Here is a 9,050-nt window from a genome sequence, read left to right on the forward strand (position 1 = left end):
TAATATTTTGAAAGGAATCTTTTTTTTTTCTCTAGCTGTCAGTCTCAGTGATGGGCTTAAAATATTCAGTAAACCATGCTGTAAATAGGTGTGCTACCACTATAAAGCACAGGCAGAGCAAATGTAGATGATTCTTAAGGACCCTACGATTTTTGGAATGGTAAATTAGTGTTAGCTTCCATTTAAAAGTCACCAACTACATTATTACCTGAGAGAGTCAGCTTGTCCTTTGAAACTTTTTGAGACCAGGCATTGACTTCTCTTTAGCTAGGAAAGTCCTAGATGGCATCTTCTTCCAATATAGGGCTGTTTACGTTGAAAGTCTGTTTAGTATAGCCACCCACGCTGGTTACCTTAGATTTTCTGGATAAATTTGCTGTTTAGCTTCTACATCAGCACTTGCTGATTCACCTTACACTTTGATGTTATAGAGACAGATTCTTCCCTTAAATCCCACGAGCCTACCTTTGCTAGCTTCAGAGTTTTTTTCTGTAACTTTCTTAGCCCTCATAGAATTGAAGAAAGTTAGGGCCTTGCTCTGGATTAGGCTTTGACTTAAGGAAATGTGACTGGTTGGTTTTCCTTCAAGAACTTTTCCCTCGGAATCACAACTTGACTAACTGGCACAAGGGAGCCAGCTTTCAGCCTTTCTCTGCTCTTGACATGCCTTCCATACTACATCATTTCTAGCTTTTTATGTAGTGTTATTAATTGGCACAATTTCAAAATTATGTCTCCAGGAATAGGGAGGCCCAAAGAGTGGGAGAGATGAAAGCATTCTTATTGGTGGAGCAATTCATGAGTTAGGTTTGCCATCTTTTATAGGCACTGGCCATGGCGCCCCAAAACAGAGCAGTGACATCAAGGATTACAGGTCATCGTAACGGATAAAATAATGAAACAGAAGTGCTGCAAGAACCACCAAAATGCGACATGCAAAGTGAGCAACTGCTGTTGGGAAAATGGTGCTGACAGACTTAATGCAGGATTGCTACCAACCCCGAATTTATTTCTTAAAAGTGCAGAAAAGCGAGATGCAATAAAACAAGGTATGCCTGTATCTTGTGAGCCTCTTTCCCGTTGTCAGTATACTTTCGTAGCATAATTTAGTGGTTGGGTTGCAGTAATACTGTTTTATGGCTATTCCATACCTTAACCATTTTCTATTAGCAGGTAAGTAACTATAGGCAGTGCAGCATTGATGAAATAGGAAAGGACATTGAGAAACCTAATGAGATTCCATTTAATAAACTTAAGAATTGTTCTGTTTAAACTTGCCGGCCTTCCTACTTAAGTGTCACAGAGTAATTATTCCCAGTGTCTTCAGCTGACCACATGAAATAATTGAAAGGTATGAACGTTACATTTTCTTGCCATTTGGGGATTTTCTATGCTGTTTCCATATTAATGTTTTATCTAGTTTATAAGAAGCATTTGCACCCCAGTGCAAGAGTCCTTCCGTATCTCTTGGCTAGGTATCTTTAACAGTAAACAGAGCTCAGTGATCAGAGATCAGGATTGGAAGGCAAAAGAGAAAAACGGTTGGAGAGGAACTATGTTTTTAGGCCCTCGAGGTGTTTTTAGAGGGCTCATGGGAAATGGAGATGTTTGTCACCTGACAGCTAAGGGAGCCCTTGCTGCCTTTGTGATTACAAATCTTCAATTTTGCAAGAGTGTATACAAAAATACCTTATTAAGTATGAAAATCTTAAGAGCTATGACACTCAGCTGAAAACAGCAGTGAAAAGCTAAAAAGAACTGGCTTAATAACCTTGCTTGTTTAAGAGACAGTAACAATACTGTAAATCAGCATACTTCAATATTTCAATAAATTAAAAAAAACAACAAAGGCCAAGACTATATAAATCTTTTTTCATTGCCTACCAGCAACATTTCAATATTTACCTAAAGCATCTAGCAGTGTCATGCATAATTTACTGCATATATTAATTTTGAACACCAAGATGGGAAAAATCACCATCTTAAAGGATGCACAAAACCTCAAAATACAGAGATGACCTAAGCTGAGACAGATGAGTTCTGTTAAAGTGGAATATTCTTCTTGGTATATGTGCTGCTGAAGCAACCACGGAATGTTCTTGGAGAAGTCAACAATAGCCTCTATTCAAAATGAAAATTTGAGGTTTCTTTTTTTAAATGTGATCCTGGAACTATATGAATATAATGATTATTTAAAATGAAAATAAATTACAGGTATTTCTCTATTTTAAAACACCGAGGTTCATATCAATTCCATGACATTATGGTGGAATTTTTTATAGGATCTGTTACTGTAATTTCAAGGGAATTACCAAAGGCATTTTAACAAGAGAGCTGAGTGGGGTAGAGGTTTCAAGTCCACTTGGGTCATAGATGGAAAATGCTAACGTATGGAAATTAGGCATTGTACTTTAAAGATAAATCTAAAACTGAGAGCTAAGATTTCCACAAAGGTTGAGGGAATACTTGATAGCTTATGGACTTCACTAATGTTAAATATCTGTAAATTATCTAGATATAAAGCCTCTGATGTTCACTATTGGGTGACAATTTGTTTTTTTTAATTTCTAGAAGTTCTGATAATTTTTTTTCCATTTATTTTTATTAGTTGGAGGCTAATTACTTTACAATTGACAATTTTTTTAATATGGGTAATTGGGCACCTGTAGGTAAAGCCTCTTACTAAAAAAAGAGCCAAACCTACTACTTTTAAGAAATTGTTACTGGAATTCTTCGTAAAGTAAGATTTTCTGAAAGCAAGATCACAGAGAAAAACTGGAGAGATGGACTGTTTCATTTCTTCCACATTGGTGGAGTCTACTACAAGACCTTACTGTAAATTTTTAAAATTTTGTGTGTGAAAGTAATTGTGTGGGTTTTCTCTTAAAGTGGCTCTTAAAACTACTTTCTTGCTAATGGTAAAGAACCAATGAAGGAGACACAGGTTCAATCCCTGGGTTGGGATGATGCCCTGAAGGAGGAAATGGCAAACCACCACCCCCCACTCCAGTATTCTTGCCTGAAAAATCCCACGGACAGAGGAAGCTGGTGGGCTACAGTCATGAGGTGGTCGCCAAGAGTCGGACATGACTGAAGCGACTTAGTGCATTTAACACTTCAGTTGAGGACTCTCTTTTCTCCCATATTGACAAAAACCAAGAATGGACTGTGAATGAGTTTTGGGTTGTATATGGATTAAAAAGCAACTTTCCTTTGTTATTCTATACATTGCTGAATATGGACTTGAAAACTGCACATTGTCACCCGATGCCATGGCTGAGGATGATTCTTTTTAATTCTGGTAGTTCCAGTTATCTTGAAGCCGGACATACGTTCCTAAGTTTGTCTTTTCAGTACACAGATGAACGTTCTCAGAGAGCCACCATCTCACTGGAAGTGCAAAGGGCAAACTCCAATCGTGTCTAATTTTCCTGGCCTGTTCCTGTGGCTTTTCTTGAGCCGCATGAAAACCAGTGAGATCTTGTTTTCATGTGACTGTGGTGAGCACTCTTGAGTCCAGAATCATATTTTATGTTTTCTCTTCCCAAGCAAGTAATGCCTAGTGCTTTTGGGAAACTATGCCCTCAATCAAAGATTCTATTTGTGGTCAAGGATGACAGAAATGTTTCCTTTACTTTTACTCTCTCTGCTAGCAGACAAGTCTCTAAAGGTTCTATTCCATTTTTCTCAACATTTTCAGTCGCCTCACTTCAGCCCTCGCGCCTTCCTTTTTAACCTTCCCCCAGGAAGCAGCATCCTTCTGCGACCCTTTCCACTGCACCTGCCATCTGGGCACCTGTAGGTAAACCCTGCCCAGCTGGCTCAGTAGTAAAGAGTCCGCCTGCCAGTGCAGCAGACCCAGAAATTCGGTTTCCATCCCAGGGTCGGGAAGATCCCGTGGAGGAGGAAATGGCAACCTGCTCCAGTATTCTTGCCTGGAAAAAATCCCATGAACAGAGGAGCCTGGTGGGCTATAGACCATGGAGTCCCAAGAGTGGGACATGCCTGAGCTCACACACACCCACGTAAGCCCCTCCGGGTAAAACATGGAATCGACTGAACTGCGAGTCTCTCTCAGAGCCCTTCAAATTCAAGTTAGAGGACTGAAGGGAATTGGGTGTGCCCCCCTTTGACAGGTGATTTTTGACTGATCATGGCTGATTTTCAGTCATTTCCCATGTTTTCCTGGTCGATGGGGAATTGCTCCTGGACTGGGCCTACACAGCCTATTTTCCAGCTTTGGGCTTTATTTCAATTCCAGGTCTCTTATTATCTGGCTTCGATAAAGGGCATCTACTGCTATGCTTGACAGATTATGTACTTTGAATCTCATTTTCCTTATTTCCGTAAAATGGAAATGATTTACCTACATGAAATTCAAGTAAGAAACTAAGACCCGGAGACACTGTGAAATCATTTTCCTCCTTGGCAGCATCCTTCTTGTTCTTTTGGCTCTTTGTAACACCCAGCATGACCCTGAAAGAAAATGCTGAGGTGCTGCTGAGAGCAACATGAAGTAAAAGTAAAGAACCTTCCCATTTGAAAGTTCGACCTTTAATTGAGTGACCCAGTTAGTACAGAGCCAACTCTGGTGCGTAATCTTAGTTAATCTTGACCACAGCCCTAGGGGTAGGAACTATTATCTCCATTTTGCAGAGGAAAAAAAAAGCTGAAGCTTAAGAATCTAAGTAACTGACTTAAGATAAAGATAAAAAAAACCCAAATCTAAAAGCATTTTCAGGAAGATTTCGTGGGAAATGTCTCTTGAGTTGCTTATAACTGCAGCATGAGCATTTTTCACGGAACACAGTGGTCCTCTAATTCCTGGGCATGCCGATCAAAAAACTTCAGCAGCACTTCTTAACATAATTGGGTTCATTTGTAGATATTCTCAAACAATCATGAGCATGAAGGACTTGGACTGGATTAAGGCTCCACATTTTTTTTTTTTATTTTATTTATGGATTTTTTGGCTGTGCTGGGTCTTCGTTGCTACCTGGACTTTTCTCTCACCAGCAAGCGGGGTCTACTAGTTATGGTGCAAGGGCTGCTCATTGCAGTGGCTTTGCTTTTTGGGAAACACGGGCTCTAGGTTGCATGGGCTTCAGTCATCGCGGCACGTGGGTTCAGTAGTTCCTGGACTCTAGGACACAGGCTTAGTTGCTCCACAGCATGGGGGATCTTCCCAGACCAGGGATCGAACCCATGTCTCCCACACTGGGGATTCTTCACCACTGAGCCACCACGGAAGCCCACCATGTCTTCTTTCAAAACTGATTTGTGGACTCAGGCTGGGCACTGAAGTGCTCTGACAAGCAAATAAAATGTCAAAATTGGCTGCAACTGTAGTCAAACCAGGATTTTCACTTTAGGTTTCTAATTTCTTCATTAAGACCATAGCCATGAGCAGATATTGGCCCAATCAGATAGCTGTTGACCTACTGAGGCATTAGTCTTTCTAGAATCATGGAAACTTTCCTTTACTTACAGTCTCTTAGTATGTAATTTGTTTTGCCCTAGAAAGAAAAGTTTTAAAAATGGGAGAGAGGTCTCATCTATTTTACTGCTGTGTGATGCCTTTTTTTCCCCCCTGGACCACATTTCAACCCCCAGTTGCTTTTCCCTTTCTGACCCTCTAATTTTTTACTGCTTCTAATTTGCAGCTTCCCAAAAAGCTCTTTGAATCAGTCCACTGAGTTTTAATTCTGGATCCAGTTTCCCTGATTTTACCTTGTGAGTGCTAACCACTAAAATGTGTCCTAATTGAGAAGAGGGTTCTATTTTCAGGGATGTGGTCAAGAGATTTCATTTGCAGCCAGATCCGAGACTTGGGGGTCCCATTGCTTCCCCCACTCCCCTCGTCTGAGTGGGCTAGCCTCAGCTTCACCCTTTACATCAGGGGCTTTCAACCTCAGCACTGTGGATATTTGGGGCTGGGTAACTGGGACCCGGGTGTGGGGGTGGTGGGTGCCGGCCTGCGCATTGTTGAGTAGCGTCCCTGCCCTCCGCCAGTCAGATGTCAGTTGTATACACACACACACACACACACACACACACAGTTGTGATGGTCCAAAATGCAATCACACATCACCAGTGGTACTCTGGGGTGCAAAACACCCCTGATTGAGAACCACTGTTGTTTTTTTTTTAATAATTTCATTCTATTGGAGTATAGTTGATTTACAACACTGAGTTGGTTTCAGGCGTATAGCAAAGCGAGAACCACTACTTTAGAAAAATATTTGAGTTTATTAAATAAACATTCAACCAAGCCCTCATTTAGCCAGTCAACTTGAGCATGTTGACTTACTAGACATTCTATGGGCAAGGGACAAAAAAACATTTTTAAATGGCTAAAATACCCATTGAGTTCCTTAGGGTAAGCATGCTACCAAATGTCCCAGGCCAGAATACTGGAGTGGGTTGCCATTCCTGCCTCCAGGGGATCTTCCCAACCCGGGGATTGAACCCAGATCTCCCGCACTGCAGGCAGAGTCTTCACTGTTGGAGCTACCAGGGAAGCCCCATTTTATATAAGTCGCATTTAATCCTTAGACTCTGTGGAGGAAGAGGCCCCCCCACCCTTACAGAGAAGACCACCTCAGACGGGTATACTTGCCAAGGTCACACGGCCGGGGCCAGAACCGGCATTCAGCCCAGGCTGGTGGGACTCTGACGCCCCCGGTCTTCACCCCTCTCTGTTCTGCGCCCTTGCCCTCTGGCAGCTGACATTCTAATTGAGACGCCTCAGTCGGTCAGCCTTCCTGAGCCCCAGGCCCCCTTCTTACAGGGCTGTCTCAGCCTTTCCCGGTCCTCTGGAGGCCTCTCTGCAGCCAGGTCCCAGGCGACTGTTCCCCAAGGGCTGGCTTGAGAGCTAACCAGATCGGCCCTGGACCGCCCTCACCACCGAGGACATGCTGTCCATCAACCTGGCAGCTTCGTCAGAAAGCTGCCTCAGAAATCTATCTGATGAAAGACACTGTGTTCTTTGTGGAACAAACAATGAAGAGCTAAGCTGCCTGCCTTAGAATCCATGTTCTGGGTGCCAAGAATTTTTTTTGAAAACTTAAGACCCGCACCTCTCTGGGGAATCTCATTTTTCTGTGGTTTTCCCATCCGTCCCTGGTCCCGTGAAGGAAGCATCACCTCCAGGCCTCGGTGGGGAAGGTGAGGGGGGCGGGTAGTTTGGGGGATGCTGTCTTACCTTCACCAGGGTTTTGAGAGTTATCCTTAGATCACTCGCTCCCCATTATCAAAAGATGGGAAAAGACACCCAAGCGTGAGGCCTGGGTGCTCTTCGGCAGGTCTGTCCCCAGCGTCTCGGGCGTACTGTGCAGCTTCCAGGCCATCCGGAGCTGACCCCCCAGGACATCCTCACCCTCCAGGGTGTGATGTTCACACCGGTCTGATCCAGCAAAGCTCCTCAACAGACTTGTCAGTGTATCACTGAGATCCTGAAGAAACCACTAGCTCATCTGCAAAGAGACCAGAAACCACCCCTGGGGAGTACCTTCCAGACCTTTCCACCTAAGAACAAACACCCTCGAGCCGGCATTGCTAATTCTATCTGAACTTTAGAGCCGCCTGGGAGCACTTTGAGACACACCTCCCCCTTATGGTCCTGATTCAGTGGGTATGGGGTGGGCCAGGTGAGGCTGCGTGGAGGCCATGGAATGGAGGTGATCCCTGGGGGTGGGGATGTTACATATTCTCTCCCGCACCAGCCTTGTTAAACCGCAAGTCCGAAACCTCCCTGAAGCTTTGTGTTTACTCTTGATCCGTGAGCAATCTGCATTTTACAAACATCTTTATTTGATAACTGAGGCTCAGTTGCTCAGTCGTGTCCCACTCTTTGCGACCCCATAGACTATAGCCCCACCAGACTCCTCTGACCATAGGATTTTCCAGGCAAGAGTATGGGAGTGGGTTGCCGTTCCCTTCTGCAGATATTTGATATTAAAATATCTTAAATTACTAAACTTCTCGCATACACTTCCAAGAGTAAAATCGATGAGCCTGGAAGCTGTTTATCGTGTATCACATACCTTCATTTGAGGCGGGTGGGATCTGGGTCTTTACAATCCCTTCACACTCTTACCGTGTGCAAAGCTGCATCATGAGGGAAATAAATGATTGCTGGCCATCTCTCTTGGGCCTCTGGGAACCCCTTTCCTCATTTGAACCAGTGCCTGGACTTCCCCAGGGTCAGGTTTCTTGAGAGCGTCTGAGGCTGCACAGGTAAAACAGGAACAAGAAGTTCTGCTTGGGTGACAAACAACATATTTTGACCAGGAAAGATGACAACGATGGGGAAAACCCTGACCGTACAGCCGGGGACACTGAGGAACCAGAGAGAGAGGCTTCCTGCTCCACAGTCTGCACACCTGGGCCTTCTGGCACCTCACTCAACGCCTCACTTTCTTTCCATTCATTCCAGAACGAGTTCCTTATATATTATCTCTGACCTTTCTGCCGGTCCCAGAGGCAGGATGGAGACCTGGTTCTGCAGAGGGGAAGGAAATGAGACTCAGTGAAGTTCCAGAACTGGAGAGCTGGAGGCTCCAAGGCCAGAAGCAAAGCTTGGGGAAGCCGAGACCAGGAGGCACATTTGGTTGGAACAAACAACCTCACGTGCCATCCCAGAGCCTTCCTCTGCTTGGGACGTTTGCAGCATCCAAATGCTCTCTGGATTCACAGCTTATATTAATTATGGTAAAACAGAGCCCCTGGGTGGGAAATGTTTTCTTCATTAAAAAAAAATACCTGTCTGTCCTGCCGTGTTCATAGAAATAGACTCTCCTGGACATCCGGACATCCGTCACTCCACATCACTGAGCCCTGCGGGGACGGGGCGGGTCACACACGCCGTCCTGTCACCTGCAGGCTTGGGCTGGTCCCCTGGGCGGGTTCAACCAATAGAGGAGACCCAGGTTCGATCCCTGAGTGGGGAAGATCCCCTGGAGAAGGAAATTGAGGCTCAGGGCAGACTCCATCCTACATCACGGCCCTCCCACCATCCCCACGAGAGACCCTGTGCTTTTGACATCCTG

The 9,050-nt window shown here is 44.4% G+C and overlaps 1 protein-coding gene across 1 annotated transcript in view; it reads left to right on the forward strand.

Annotated features, from left to right (window-relative positions):
- MEX3C (mex-3 RNA binding family member C) overlaps window positions 1–8,691 on the forward strand; it is a 32,332-nt gene extending 23,641 nt beyond the window's left edge. The window contains exons 3-4 of the transcript XR_011482673.1: window positions 826–1,049; window positions 8,438–8,691. The gene's annotated coding sequence lies outside the window, so the exon portion shown is untranslated. The remainder of the gene's footprint in view (window positions 1–825; window positions 1,050–8,437) is intronic.
- Window positions 8,692–9,050: the final 359 nt, after the last annotated feature.

Source organism: Odocoileus virginianus, chromosome 22 (assembly GCF_023699985.2).
Source record: "Odocoileus virginianus isolate 20LAN1187 ecotype Illinois chromosome 22, Ovbor_1.2, whole genome shotgun sequence".
In the NCBI taxonomy this organism is placed as follows: Eukaryota; Metazoa; Chordata; class Mammalia; order Artiodactyla; family Cervidae; genus Odocoileus; species Odocoileus virginianus.